Source organism: Ovis canadensis, chromosome 4 (genome assembly GCF_042477335.2).
Source record: "Ovis canadensis isolate MfBH-ARS-UI-01 breed Bighorn chromosome 4, ARS-UI_OviCan_v2, whole genome shotgun sequence".
NCBI lineage: Eukaryota > Metazoa > Chordata > Mammalia > Artiodactyla > Bovidae > Ovis > Ovis canadensis.
The window spans coordinates 25,784,007-25,799,445 of record NC_091248.1 but is presented as its reverse complement, the minus strand read 5'-3'; the positions used below and the strand labels follow the sequence as shown (position 1 = coordinate 25,799,445).

The window sequence follows — 15,439 nt, the reverse complement described above, 5'->3', positions numbered from 1 at the left end:
ATGCCTAGTTGTGTTTTTATTCTCCTCTCTTCACTTTCTGCCTCTCAGGTTTTCCTGGAGGAGTGCTCTTCTCTTAGGCTCTCACTGCATCCTCTTTCAAATGAATCTATTATCAGAGGATGGAAAGCAATCTGATACCTGTCCAGAGTCATTGACACTTTGAGCACTGGTTCCCTCAGCTGTGAAATGTAAGCCTTGTTTCCTGCAGCAGGCAGGTGAATAAAGGACAGAGAGATCCTATTTGCACCTTGAAATCAGTCTAAGAGGCCATCGTGTGTCACCGTGGGTGTTGGAGTGTTGCCTTGTCACTTTCATAAGCACAGGCATGTTGATTTAAGACAATAATTTAACTTTCCATAAGGACCTTCCCTCCAAAAGATGGGCACCACAGTCATTACTAGTTACCAAAATATTCAACTGAAAACCGACTTCAAAACCATCTGTAAACTCTATATATTATTAATCTTTCATTAAACCAAATCATTCCTTAAAATGTAATTTGTGTTCAGTAAGTTGTTTTTCCTAGTTGTTTAAAGAACATTATTAAATATTTTATAAGTGATTGCTGTCACTATGTCAGAAATATAACATCAGGGGATTTTACATTCATCCTTAGGAAAATCATTACACAGTAAGTTTTAGAGCCAAGCAAACTGGTTTACAGTCACTATTCATTCATCTTTGAAAGGACTATTGTGACTTTAGAAAAATCAAGCAATTTTAACTATGTACAACTGAAAAGATATGTTTAGACTGGATTTCAATTGGATTGTTCAATCTAATTGTCAATCACTCTAATAGAGATCAAGGCTGGACTTTATAAGGGATCACATTATCTTGATCTAAAGACAGTGAACAGTCTCTCGCTAAGGATGGCACACAGACCACAGAGCAGTAGGTGGATAAAGACTAAGTTGTCAGACCTCTTGTGATCAAATTCTACTGACAGAAGTTCCCTGGCCTACCCATAGGCTTGGTTAGTTATTCTCACACTGAGGTCCCAGCCCCGGCAGCATCAGAATCTCTTAAGAATTTGGCGGGAAAGTTCTGAGGCCCCACTGGAGACCTCCTAAATCAGAAATTCTGTGAGCAGGGCCCAGAGCCTTCATTCTCACATTTTGGACATGGCATCATCTGGACACCCATTGCAGGGACCGACCCTAATGCAGTAGTTCCAAGGCGACACTGGAGCTGCTGGGTCTGGGGACCACACTTTTTGAGCTGATGTCCTAGACAAAAGAAATACCATACGAATTAAATGGGTTACTAAATGCAAGGTGACTCTCCTTGTCCCAAGAGTTTGTCAGGGGAACTTATCTGATTTCCTTTGGATGTGTGCACACTTAGGGAAGAAAAGGGGAGTCAATCCTGGAACACACACTTATATGACCCCTACTTTGTGGCAAGCACGAGAAAGACAAGGACCACATCCTGGAGTTCACACACCAGCAGGGGACAATGACTATATATGTATACACACACACACACATACAAACAATACAACAATACATTTTTTTAACTTTTTATTTTATACTGGAGTATATCTGATTAACAATATTGCAACAGTTTCAGGTGTACAGTGAAGGGACTCAGTCATACATATACTTGGATCCATTCTCCCCCAAACTCCCCTCCCATCCAGGCTGCCATTAACATTGAGCAGGGTTCCCTGTGCTATATAGCAGGTCCTTGTTGGTTATCCAGTGAAAATACAGCCATGTGTACATGGCCATCCCAAACTCCCTAACTATCCCTTCTCCCCATTCTTTCACCCATGGCAACCATAAGTTTGTAAAACAATACATTTTAGTTATGGCTATTTTACAAGCTTTAAGGTGTCAAAATGAATAGTGTCTAAGAGGGGAACCTGACTATCTGGAGTAACAGATTTATAAACATGACTGTGGTGGGGAGGAAGGAGAGAGTGGGAAGTATGGAGAGAGCAAAATGGAAACATACATTATGATATGTAAAACAGATAGCAAATGGGAATTTGCTGTATGACTCAGGAAACTCAAACAGGGGCTCAGTAGCAACATAGAGGGGTGAGATGGGGAGGAAGGTGGGAGAGTAAACTATGACTGATTCATGTTGATGTTTGGTAGAAACCATCACATAATGTTTATCGTACAGTTCCTTAGGATAGAATTCCCACATGGACCTCACGAGATAAAAATCAAAGCGTTAGCAGAACTCTACTCTTTCCTGGAGGCTCTAAGAGAATCTGCGCCCTCACCCTTCTCAGCTCCCAGAGCTGCGCTCATCCTTGACTCATGGCTCCCTCCCTCTGCAGTCAACACCAACAACACTGTATCTCTATGCATGCGCCTTTCTTTAGGGTCCCATTGTCCTCTGACTCTCCTCCTTCTCTTCCTTCATCCATTGTTAAGGATCCTTCCGATTATACCAGGCCCACATGGATAATCCAGGCTAATAAAGGTCAGTTGATTAGCAACTGTATTCTATCTGCACTTATACCCCTAAGTGCACACAAGTGCACACACACACACACACGTGCGCGCACACACACACAGGTTCTGGAGGTTAAGAATGTTGTCCTTCAGTTGCTAAGTCATGTCGGACTCTTGCAGCTCCATGGACTGTAGCCTGCCAGGCTCCTCTGTCCCTGGGATTCTCCAGGCAAGAACACTGGAGTGTGTTGCCATTCCCTTCTCCAGGGGCTCTTCCTGACCCAGGGATCGAACCTGTGTCTCCTGCATCATCAGGTAGATTGTTTAACGGGGAAGCCTGGAAGTTAGGATACTGTCATTTTTAAAGAATGACATTTTGCTTACTACAGATGGCATAAACTTAGCAGAGGTAAAAGAACAGAAAGAACACTCTAAACACACGTTGTTCCATAAACAACATATGCAGGTGGAGACCCAGGGCGTGACAGGAGCATGACATTTAAAAAGGTGAGCAAACTACAGTGGGATCTGAGTAAGAAAGTGAAGGAGAATATAGTGAAAGAGGAGGATGGCATTCATGAGACAGGGTCTCCAGAAGACACACATTTGTAACCAAATGAATTAAAATGGTAATTTTGACAGACGAGATGAATGAAAACAAAAATAAGCCACCAACATATGCTGGGATCATATTAAAACGGACATCCTCCAAAACTTTTACATAGGTAATGGGCAGACATACCCAACTCTCAAAGTGCCCATTTCACTTCCTAATAATGATTTATCTATTGCTGGGAATACTTAAAGTTAGACTGAGGTTTCCAAGATTTCTGCCAGAAATATCAATAGAAGAAAGGTCACTATGCTTGAAAGCTACATGATACATGAAGAGCTTTTAATAGGAGAAAAGAAAGTTTACGTGTTATTTTTCTTACCCAGGAAAACTACTTTTTTATCTATTTGATATGATAATAATTTTTAAAGGATAATTTATCATTATGAGCAAACATTACACAGAAATTGCAATGCAGAAATATTTCCTCTCTGGCATCTAAAATGTTCTGAAAGACACCCAGGAAGATGACTGGTACATAAGATAACTTGCCTAGTTTGCCCTTGGGAAGACTCTAGAAGGGACTACTATTTTGGGTTTAAATGCATTTCTCGGAGCTAGAGCAGAGGTTCTTAGGCAGCCTGAAATTCTGACATTACCTGAAAAGTTAATGGCCATGTAAGTCCATTTTCCAGGTCCATTGTTTTGAAAGAAGGAGACTGTGGATTTAATCAAAGAATTCTCACTTTAAAAAGCATAAGCTTCTTCAGGCAGTAAAACTGTATGAGAGTGAGTTAATTCCTAGGCAGATTGATAAGAAGTCTGGGGTCCCCGAGGAGGAGAAAGGGGTCTGGGGTCCCTGAAGTGGAGATAGTGGTCTGGGGTTCTCAAGGAGAAGGAAAGGACAAAATCCTTTTTTTTTTCCCCCTCTACATTCCTTAGTCTTAGTCACATAAAATGTTTTTTTCTTTAAACCCAGAACCGATGATTACACAACAAACAACTCAGTTTAAACTCTGTACTAGGTATTATATAAAAACAATGCATCCTGCTAGAGGACAGTTTCTCCTTCCTGAAAACCTTCTGACTAATCCTGACATTTTAAAATGTATATTACGGGAGTGGGTCTGGTAAAATTTTCACAAACTTGAGACTTTCTTTTGATTTCTTGTAATAAATAATCACAAACTATATGACTCCTTGGCTAACACTAGCGAGGGGGGCACTCTCCATTCCCCTTCTGATATCTGTGTCAGAAGCTTTCTCTGTCCCCTTTTATACCTTAATAAAACTCTGCTACACAAAAGCTCTTAAGTGATCAAGCCTGGTCCTTGGTCCCGAGGCTAAATCTTCTTTGGAGATCAACAAACCAACATTGTACACCATAAGCATCAATGGTCTAGTAGCGGATCCATGTCATTATACATGTGTCCAAGCCTACAGACTGCACAGCGCCGATAGTGAACTCTAACGTGTGTCATAGGCTTTGGGTGATGATGATGCGTTGCTGGAAGTTCCAAGAGGTACAAGCATGAGAGCAGGAACACCATCACAACTGAGAATCACCATACACGTTTTGGTAAATATCTTTCATTCTTACATCTCTCTATCTCTATTCACACTCACGTGTACACACACACACACAGGGGTGGTTGTTGTTCAGTTGCTCTGTCATGTCTGACTCTTTCCGACCCCACGGACTGCAGCACACCAGGCTTCCCTGTCCTTTACCATTTCCTGGAGCTTGCTCAAACTCACGTCCATTGAGTTGGTGATGCCATCCACCCATCTCATCCTCTGTTGCCCCCTCTTCTCCTCCTGCCTTCAATCTTTTCCAGCATCGGGGTCTTTTCCAATGAGTTGGCTCTTCGCATCACATGGCCAGAGTATTGGAGCTTCAGCTTCAGCATCAGTCCTTCCAATGAATATTCAGGGTTGATTTCCTTTAGGATTGACTGGTTTGATCTCTTTGCAGTCCAAGGGACTCTCAAGAGTCTTCTCCAGCACTGATTCAAAAGCATAAATTCTTTGGTGCTCAGCCTTCTTTATGGTCCAACTTTCACATCCATACAGGTTAAATGTATATATTTACATAAGAATAACTTTTCATAGAAAGAATACTCAAAATATGTTATAAATAAAATTTTATCATACTGGCATGATTTATATATGGTTGGTCTCATTAATGTTATTTTCTGTTGACTTTTTTTTTTTTTTTAAATGATAAAGTGAACATTATAGTGGCTACATCATTTTACAGTCATTTTCTCCTTTGGAAAAAAATGTCAGGATGTTATTTCTGCTTCAATGTATAAAATCAAAGGGACTTTTTTGGTTGTCCAGCGGTTAAGACTCCTCTCTCCCAATGCAGGGGGACCAGGTTTGATCCTTAGTCAGGGAACTATATCCCCTATGTCATAACTAAGAGCCCAAATAATGCAACTAAGACCTGGTGCAGTCAAATTTAAAAAAAAATAGAAGTATAAAATCATTAATCAGCATCATATATCAATATCAATAGCATATTTCTGCTGGACATTTAACCACTGGACACTTGCATTAAATTTTTTTTTGCTAATCTCATAGGTTATATACCAGACCCTGTTGTTAATACATGATATTAATCTCAGTAGTTAGTTGGAACATCACTATTAACTTAAAAATACCTTCTTTTGATAAGTGCCTCTGCTGCTGCTGCTGCTAAGTCACATCAGTCGTGTCCAACTCTGTGCAACCCCATAGACGGCAGCCCACCAGGGTGCCCCCCACCCCACGTCCCTGGGATTCTCCAGGCAAGAACACTGGAGTGGGTTGCCATTTCCTTCTCCAGTGCATGAAAGTGAAAAGTGAAAGTGAAGTCGCTCAGTCATGTCTGACTCAGCGACCCCATGGACTGCGGCCTACCAGGCTCCTCTGTCCCTGGGATTTCTAATCTTTATTGAAATATTTCTTTTATTAATTTAATTTCAAGGCTCATTTCAAATTATAGCAAGTTATATATTCTGACAACATATATTTTCTATTTATAACTTTAACCTTACATTTTAGCTAGTATAGACTAAATCATTATAGCAACTAGATCTCTAAATTTATAATGGCTCTTCAATGAAGTGATTTTGGGACCTAGAGGCTTGGATCCTGTGACTTTACTGTCAGAAAAAGACCCAAGCATCTGTGACATCCGCCTTACCATCATCTACCTCCAGCGGAGGTGGAAAGAGAGCATGGGGGAAGTCCACTGGCCTTTCATGGTTCTTGGCCCAGAAATCAGCATGCATTGCTTTCACTTATATTTCACTGACCACACTTAGTGGCAAATGTGATGGGGAAATTTAGTCCTTGATTGGGCTGTTACATTCCATGTACAACTGTATACTATAGAAAGGATGAATAAAATTTAGGAAAACAGATAAAATTTCTTTAAATTTTTATTTATTTACATTTCTAAATTTTTGGCCACACTGGGTCTTTGTTGCTTTGAGTGGACTTTCTCTAGTTGCAGCAAGTAGGGGTTGCTCTCTAGTTGCAGGGAGCAAGCTTCTTATTGAGCCTCCTATGGGATTCTCTTATTGTGGAACATGCGCTCTAGGCACACATGCTTCAGTAGTTGCAGCGCACAGACTCAGCAGTTCCAGTGTGCACACTCTAGGGCTCAAGGGCTCAGTAGCTGTGGAACACAGGCATGTGGAATCTTCCCAGACCAGGAATCAAACTCATATGCCCTGCACTGGCAGGCAGACTCTTATCCACTGCACCACCAGGGAAGTTCCATAGATAGAATTTCTGATATAACTCATTTGAACTATTTTGGAAGAAGTTTCAAAGTTTTATGAAGTGAAATCGATTGTTCTTTTTCTTTGCAAATTATTTTCAGATTCACTGCATGGGAGCATGGAGACTGAGCAGAAAGTGGTAACCTAGAACTTGCAACAGTCTTCTCTCTCATTGCGCTGTGGAGAAAGTAATTGGAGTTCAGAGCCTTTCAGGGCAATCAGGACTTGAAAGCTCAAGATCCCAGGAAAAAAGGAAACCTACAGAAAAGAAAGTCCACCCTTCTTTAGATATCCTGCCCTCAGTGCATTTACTGACCCCTTAACCAGCGAAAGCATGGTGAGAGGCTCTGAGAAACCATGCAGAAAACAGCTTCTTAAAGGCTAATCCTTTAAGCAAAGGACACAGTGATTCGATGGTTCCAGGAAGATGGAATTTTGAGCTCACCAGGGAGCGATGGCCCAGGTCCAAAAGGAATGAGAGCCTGAAGGGGCTATCTCTAGTAGTAACCGCAGATCAAAAACAGAGGAGCTTAACCAGCTATAACTGCCTACCAGAATAAAATTAAATTTCTTGAAATTAATATCTGGTAATTCCATGGAAAGCTCTCCATATCTATTTATGACTAGAGTGATAAACTGGTTACAGGGAACCAGGAATGATTCAATACTTTCCTTTCTCCTTCCTTCATTTTTTTGGTTTTATTTGGAACACTGAAAGAATGCTGGCTAACTGCCTTGGAGATGTAAGCTTATTTGTTTTAGCTTATTTATTTTATTTTCCAGAGAACATGATTTGCTTGTCCTGCCGTGAGTTAAGCAGCCTGTGTGTACTGCACACACTCCCCACCCCCACCCCCCAAAAAAGTGTTCTTTCTTCCTTTTTACCTTTTGTGGGCCACAGAGACCCTACAATTCTGGGACAGTTGGTGGTTCACATTTGATTTGGTTCTGGCTATAAGTTGGAATCTTTACAAATAAAGAATTTATTACTGCCATTTAAAAACAAATTGTAAAACAATTGTTTAGGTATTTGCAACTGGTTTAGGTATTTGACATGAAAATGTAGTCCCATTCCTTCATTTTAATGCTGCTATATAACTGGGGGCAAAAATGCATTCTCCTCAGCTCTACCTGTTCCATACTTGCTTTTTGTCATTAACACTAAATGTGCTAACTTTTTTGTTTTTAAATCACAGTTTTAGTTTAAAAAACTTATTTTTGTTACATTCTACAAATACCTTCTATTTACATTTTTTAGAAAAAAATCTGAAGAGGGAAAAAGCCATGGAAGCTGAAACCTTTTCTACTTCTAACAAATAGGCAGGGAATAAGTCTGCTTGTAGAAGGTGTTTTTGGGAAAAAAAAAATTAATTTCTAATTACACCTTGGTAAATCAACTTTATTTCTTCAGCAAAATGGTTTTTTAAGAAATATAATAATGTGAGATTCTGGAAATGGAAGGCATGACAAAAAGTGCACAGGCCCTTTCTACATTGTATTGCCACCCTATTGTATTTCAGTTTGTGTACAGCGTATTATAATTACATTGTAAGAATGCTGTACAAAAAGTAAGAGTCAATTTAAAATTTAAGGTCATTAGTGGTATCAGAACAAATTGTCTGGTCTGAAACAGAGTTCTCCATCTTCTCCAACACATGCAGAAATTAAATGCATGTCAAATACAACTGAAAACAGCTGGACATTTTGATAAACATAAAAACTGTGTCCTATAAAAGTGAACTAAACCCTGTGGGGCCAGTGGGGGACAAAATAACTACTTTTGAACTTTACTTGTGTCTTAAGGATTTTCATGAAAGAGGTTTTTTTAAATTTTGTATTTATTTGAAACAGTTCATAGTTAGTTCCTAACAGAACTGTTTGACTCACCATAAAGTAGAGAAAATAAATATATTTTTAAGGTGTGGATTTCTGTTCTATTTAGATTTTAAAAGTTTAAGGACAGTTTGCTAATTTCACCCCCATTCTTTTTGTAACAGAACCAATTCAGAAATCTGTTGTGGATCAGTTTGAGAATCATTTTATTTTACTAGTACAGATTTCAATTTTATGGGTATTTTACTTTTCAAATGTATAATAGATATGCTCTGTCTTTATACTAACTCATTCCATTTTAATTTTTACTGAGATTCTCATCTGTTTATCTAAATCTTTGATGCTTCAGGCCCATGCATATTTCCAAAGCAGAATTCATTTTGTGCTTTGAAAGCATTGAACAAACCAGAAAATGCATCACACCATATACTGAGATGAAAAAGGCTGAATTTGTGTGATTTTTTTCCCAGTAAAAATATTTAAAATTTTATGAAGTGACATTACATATATTCTACAATCCAATTAAGAATTAATAGATATGCTAACAAGACCTGTGACTAAAAACAAAGAGAAAAAAGGGAATATAAACAGACCCACAGGTGATTCAGATACTGAACCCATGCATTGAGTGAGTGAAGTTGCTCAGTCGTGTCCGACTCTTTGCGACCCCGTGGACCGTAGCCCACCAGGCTCCTCCATCCATGAGATTCTCCAGGCAAGAATACTGGAGTGGGTTGTCATTTCCTTCTCCAGGGGATCTTCCCGACCCAGGGATCGAACCCAGGTCTCCCACATTGCAGGCAGATGCTTTAACCTCTGAGCCACCAGGGAAGCCCATGCATTAGTAACCCATAATAAATATTTTCAAGAAAACAGGTGAAAAATCAGATGTTAATGATTTCACAATGACTTCTTCCAAATATGTGAGGAATTAGGCTAGCTTTAACAATAAAACCTGACAAGTCATAACTAGAAAGAAAAATTCCAGGCAAATTTTTCTCATAAAGATATATAAATTTTTAACAAATACTGTCAAAGTAAATAGTATATGAAAAAATAATACTATAATCATGATCAAATTGGTTTCATTCTGGGAATGCAGAGTTGGTTTAACATTTAAAAATTAATTTAATTCACCACATTAAAAGAAGAACTCAAAAAGCTGATCATCTCAAAAAACTCAGAAAAAGAATATAGTAAAATCCTACAGCCATTAATGATTAAAAAAAAATTGGGGTAATAGGAATATAAAATTCTTGAATCTGACAAAGCATTTATAAAAGGTATCTAAGAAAATATTTATACGCAAAGTTATAATATTGAAAGTCATTACCATGACTTTGGACATAAGTTCAACACTGTACTGGAGATCCTAACCAACAGAAAAAAGAAAAAACAGGGAAAGAGAAAGGATTAGGGATTGTAAATAAACAAATAAAATATCTACTTTTTATAGATGATGTAATTGTCTGAAGCAGTGGGTAATCTATCAGAATACTTTTATTGCATTTCTATACTCTAGCAACAATTAGAAATGAAATTCTTAAGAAAGATGGCATTCGTAATAACATCAAAAATATCAATACATAGGTAAGGATGTATCTAGCAAAAATTTTTCAAAATGTCTACACAGAAAGCTATAGAATATCCTTGTTTGAAATTAAGGAAACTCTCAATATTATTAAAAAAGCACATCGCGTTTAAGAACTGGAAAACTCAGTGTTGACAATATCATTGTTCCCCCACTGCAATGCACGCTCAGTCAAAATACCAATAGGATTTTTTAAAATGAACCTTGACAAGTTGTTTCTAAAACTTAGATGGAAATGCAAAGGGGTCTTAGTTAAAACATCCTCGATGAAGAAGAACATTGCAGGAGGACTTATTTTTACTGACTACTGAGTCTTATTATAAAGCTGTTTAAGAGAGTGTGTTCTCACTCCCAGTGCAGAGGGCCTGGGTTCTATCCTGATCAGGGAATTAGGTCCCAAATACCATAACTAAAGATCCTTCAGTCCCCAGCTAAAACCCAGCTCAGCCAAATAAACAAATAAATACATATTTCTAAAAAAAGAGAGTGTTGCTGAAGCAAGGATAAAAGAATAGATCAAAAGGAATAAATAGATAGCTGTATAAAAAGGCTACAGGTATAGGGGTGTTTTCCAATGAGTCAGCTCTTTGCATGAGGTGGCCAAAGTACTGCAGTTTCAGCTTTAGCATCATTCCTTCCAAAGAATACCCAGGGCTGATCTCATTTGGAAAAGACTCTGATGCTGGGAAGGATTGGGGGCAGGAGGAGAAGGGGACGACAGAGGATGAGATGGCTGGATGGCATCACCAACGCGATGGACGTGAGTTTGGGTGAACTCTGGGAGATGGTGAAGTACAGGGAGGCCTGGCGTGCTGCAATTCATGGGGTCGCAAACACTGGGACACGACTGAGCGACTGAACTGAACTGAACTGATAGGGGTGTTTGGTTTATGAGAAGGAACTGGGGGAGATGGGAAAAGAACAGTGTTTGTAACAATAATGATAATGGAAAAATTAGGTATCCATATAGGGAAAAAAATGAACTTGATTACTATCTCATACCATACACAAAACTAATTACAGTTAAAGTAGAGATATGTGAATGACAAAACACTAATAATTTACAATGCGAGAAAGATTCAGATGGCTATTACATTGTTCCTCAAAACTGTGACTACTAAAGACCATACACAGCCACCACTTTCTGGGCATCTTCAGATGACTTCAGGGAAACTCAAACACTCCACCTCTCTTGCTAATAAATCCTGCCGATTTCATCAACTGCCATTACACAGTGGTAAGCCAGGAATTCCATGGCAGTCCAGTGGTTAGGACTCTGAGCTTTCACTGCAGGGGACCCAGGTTCCATCCCTGGTCTGGGAACTAAGAATCCACAAACCACCAAGTTCAGACAAAAGAAAAAAAAAAAAAAAAAGCCAGGGGGGAAGCAGTTGTAAGACAAAATTAGAGTTCTGGACATTTTAGTCTGATGTGTTTGAAAAGAGTGGACGTGAAAGCAAGGAAATGAAGAAGCCCTAGCTAGAGGTGTTTGAAACTTTAAATAATGTTAGTTTTGAAATGGAAAGAAAGGTGCACATCAGAAAGACATTTCATGAGGACTTGGCCATTGGGTTGATAGTGTTGGCAAAGTGGGGAAAAGTCATAGTGACTCAGAGGTTCTGAGGCTTAATGATATCATTAACAAGGGCAGAAAATCAGAAAGGCAAGCTGCTTTGGGGTAGATAGTGATTGAGTTTGAGTTGATGGTGGGATACCCAAAGAGAAATGCTCAAAGGGATGGTAGAAATAAGTTACTGGACGTGAAAAAAGGGGCCAGGTCTAGAGTGGTAGAGTAGAATGTCAGTAATGTCTGCGGATAAATGACACAGGGCTGACTACTCTCGGTCTATCCCAGTTCTCTCCCATCCATTCACAGAGTGATGATTGTGGTGTCATCTGCGTAAGACTAGCTGGTTTTGGAGAGGAAGGGAAAGCTAGTGCCAGTAAAAACGGAAACAGACAATTCTTCAGAAGGCTGCCTGTGAGTAACTCTTAAGTCCCACAGATACTGAGCAAAATTTTGAATTGACCTTGTCTTAAGGCCTTCCAGATAAAGAGATGTATCAATAGACTCTGGCAAACTACTCCATTATTCCACTAGCATTAGAGTCTGTTACGTGCTTTCTTTCAACAGTTAAGCTAACCCTCACCCAGAAGAATATTAATGGATGAAGCTTTACCTTTGATTCCCAGGTGGTACAGGGGTAAAGAACCCGCCTGCCAGTGCAGGAAATGCAAGAGACCCGGGTTTGATCCCTGGGTCAGAAAGAGCCCCTGTAGGAGGAAATAGCAACCTACTCCAGTATTCTTCTCTGGGAAATCCCATGGACACTGGAGCCTTGTGGGTTTCAGTCCATGGGATCTCAAAGATATGGACATAACTGAACAGGCATCCTTTGCCTTTATGAAGGCGTACCTGAAGATGGATCCAGTTATTTCTTCAGTTGAACTGGTCATCTGGTGTGGAAGAAAAGCTTCCTTGTAACTCCTCTTTCCCTATCCTCTCTGGTACAGGCATAAGGCACTAGATAAATATTCATGGCCACGCATAATGGATGTCATTGGTCACTAGCTAATGGATGGCACCTGTAGCAAAAAAAAAAAAAAGTCATTATTTAATGGAATAAAGTTCTAAATGGTCCAGATATCAGAGGACTGCATAATCATGAATATTTATGTAACATTATCATTTAGAAACACTTTAACATCTCTCAAACCTTTCTAATTGAGCCAGAAAAATTCACACTAGCCTAGAACTAGACATCCAGGCTAAAGGCCCAGAAGTGCCATATTCACACTTTAATAAAGTTTGAAGTGTTGGGGCTGTGACGGCAAATTCTCTCTCCTTTATTTCTACAAAATCAATTGTTTTAATTTTCTCTGTAGGAATTGTTATTTCCACATAATTCCTTGCTAATAGTTATTGCTCAGATTATGTTTTTGACCTTGAGCCCCTATTTATAGAGAATTTTAAAGGAGGCGGTGGAGGGAGGCCTTTGGCAAGAGAAAAAATCAAATTCTTAGCATCTCCCATAAAGATCTGCTTCAAACAAGATCAGGTCTTTATCCTTGCCTCCCAAGAGAAGACGGTCTTCTAATTGCAGTAAAGAAAATTCAACAACATAAGATAAACAGGAGTGAAAGCATATGGCCAAACATGTCTGGGTTCAGAACACAAATCATCACCTAACTAACGAACCATTACTTTCATGGTTAGTTCATGATAGTGATAAAGGCCTCAGTGATGTGAGTGAGCACCTAGCCCGAAGCTATTCTATGAAACCTGTTTATTACTCAGAACAGAGGTCAACAGCTTTTACGCAAGTGCTCAAACCACACACATGCTTTAATGTATTAAGAAATAACCTTTCCCCTACCCTGGCTTGCACTTGGAGAATCTGCTCTGCCCTAAATACTGGAATCCCTAACACTCAGCATCAACTGCTTGGACCAACCAGGGAGAGACCCCTTATCCATGGCTGACCAATCAGATTTCCTCTTCCAGAAAACTGGGATTGAGAATACTGTGGTACAGGGATCAAACTGGACCATCAAAGAGACATGATGCAGAGGCTTTTGTTCTATAACAGTTAAAGGAATCCAATGTTCAAAGAGAAGAGTAAACTAGGTAAGAGATACAGAGAGGAGGCACTACATAGCCCCAGAGAGACAAAATCAGCTGCATCTGGTCTTTCCACAAAGAAATTAGGTTGTACTTTGTGCAGTTGGATTCCAAAATGTCCACCTTGAAATTCTGTCTTCCTACCTGTCCCCAAATGCAAAAAGCAAAAAGCCCTGCAAAAATATAACATCATGCCAACTTTACTCACTGTTAACTTTAGTGTCCATTAAAAAATACTACCTTGTAAAGCAATTTGTAAGTTAGATATTCTGGTTTCTAACTTTGAGACATAATGTAGAGTCTTTTGAAACATACATTGATATTTTCTAAGCAATAGAAATTAAATCTATCATCTTTAACCTAAAACACTGTTTTATAAACGTTAAGAATGTCTCTAAAATTGGACTATCATAAGGGCAGCCTATGCAAAGTGCCATCTGAAATTTAGCTCTGCTGTGGGTCCAGATATTCAGGGAAAAAAATCAAAGCTACTGATTCACTGACATTAAGGAAGGAGTCATTTCCCAGAATGAGGTCTTAGTAATACATTAGAATTGCTGGACAATTGAAATATCTCAGAGTGAAACATGAGAAAATGTTATCTCTGCAATCACACTCGATCTATCTTTCATGTTCTCTGCTATCATCCCCACCATGATAAAAAATTTTTTCTACTGCCTATACCCACCAAGTCACATGAAATTCACTCACCTACGGTTCATTAACCACTTACTAAGACATCGTCTTACTAAGATGATGCTGTGAAAGTACTCCACTCAATATGCCAGCAAATTTGGAAAACTTAGCAGTGGCCACAGGACTGGAAAAGGTCAGTGTTCATTCCAATCCCAAAGAAAGGCAATGCCAAAGAATGCTAAAACTACCGCACGATTGCACTCATCTCACATGCTAGTAAAGTAATACTCAAAATTCTCCAAGCCAGGCTTCAGCAATACGTGAACTGTGAACTTCCTGATGTTCAAGCTGGTTTTAGAAAAGGTAGAGGAACCAGAGATCAAATTGCCAACATCCGCTGGATCATGGAAAAAGCAAGAGAGTTCCAGAAAAACACTATTTCTGCTTTATTGACTACGCCAAAGCCTTTGACTGTGTGCATCACAATAAACTGTGGAAAATTCTGAAAGAGATAGGAATACCAGACCACCTGACCTGCCTCTTGAGAAATCTGTATGCAGGTCAGGAAGCAGCAGTTAGAACTGGACATGGAACAACAGATTGGTTCCAAATAGGAAAAGGAGTACGTCAAGGCTGTATATTGTCACCCTGCTTATTTAACTTATATGCAGAGTACATCATGAGAAACGCTGGACTAGAAGAAGCATAAGCTGGAATCAAGATTGCTGGGAGAAATATCAATAACCTCAGATATGCAGATGACACCACCCTTATGGCAGAAAGTGAAGAGGAACTCAAAAGCCTCTTGATGAAAGTGAAAGTGGAGAGTGAAGAAGTTGGCTTAAAGCTCAACATTCAGAAAACTAGGATCATGGCATCTGGTCCCATCACTTCATGGGAAATAGATGGGGAAACAGGGGAAACAGCAGTTGACTTTATTTTGGGGGGCTCCAAAATCACTGCAGATGGTGACTGCAGCCATGAAATTAAAAGATGCTTACTCTTTGGAAGAAAAATTAT

At 39.3% G+C, this 15,439-nt stretch overlaps 1 long non-coding RNA gene across 2 annotated transcripts in view; it reads right to left on the bottom strand.

The window, feature by feature from the left end:
* Positions 1-1,510: 1,510 nt before the first annotated feature.
* The window catches only part of LOC138439132 (uncharacterized), an 18,576-nt gene continuing 4,647 nt past the window's right edge, over positions 1,511-15,439 (bottom strand). Inside the window, exons 2-3 of one of the 2 annotated variants that reach the window (XR_011256583.1) lie at positions 12,578-12,747; positions 1,511-2,748 (exon numbers count right to left, since the gene is read on the bottom strand). This is a non-coding gene — a long non-coding RNA (uncharacterized lncRNA). Of the gene's footprint in view, positions 2,749-6,376; positions 6,915-12,577; positions 12,748-15,439 lie in introns of those variants that run through there. The other variant, XR_011256582.1, reaches the window with a different exon arrangement.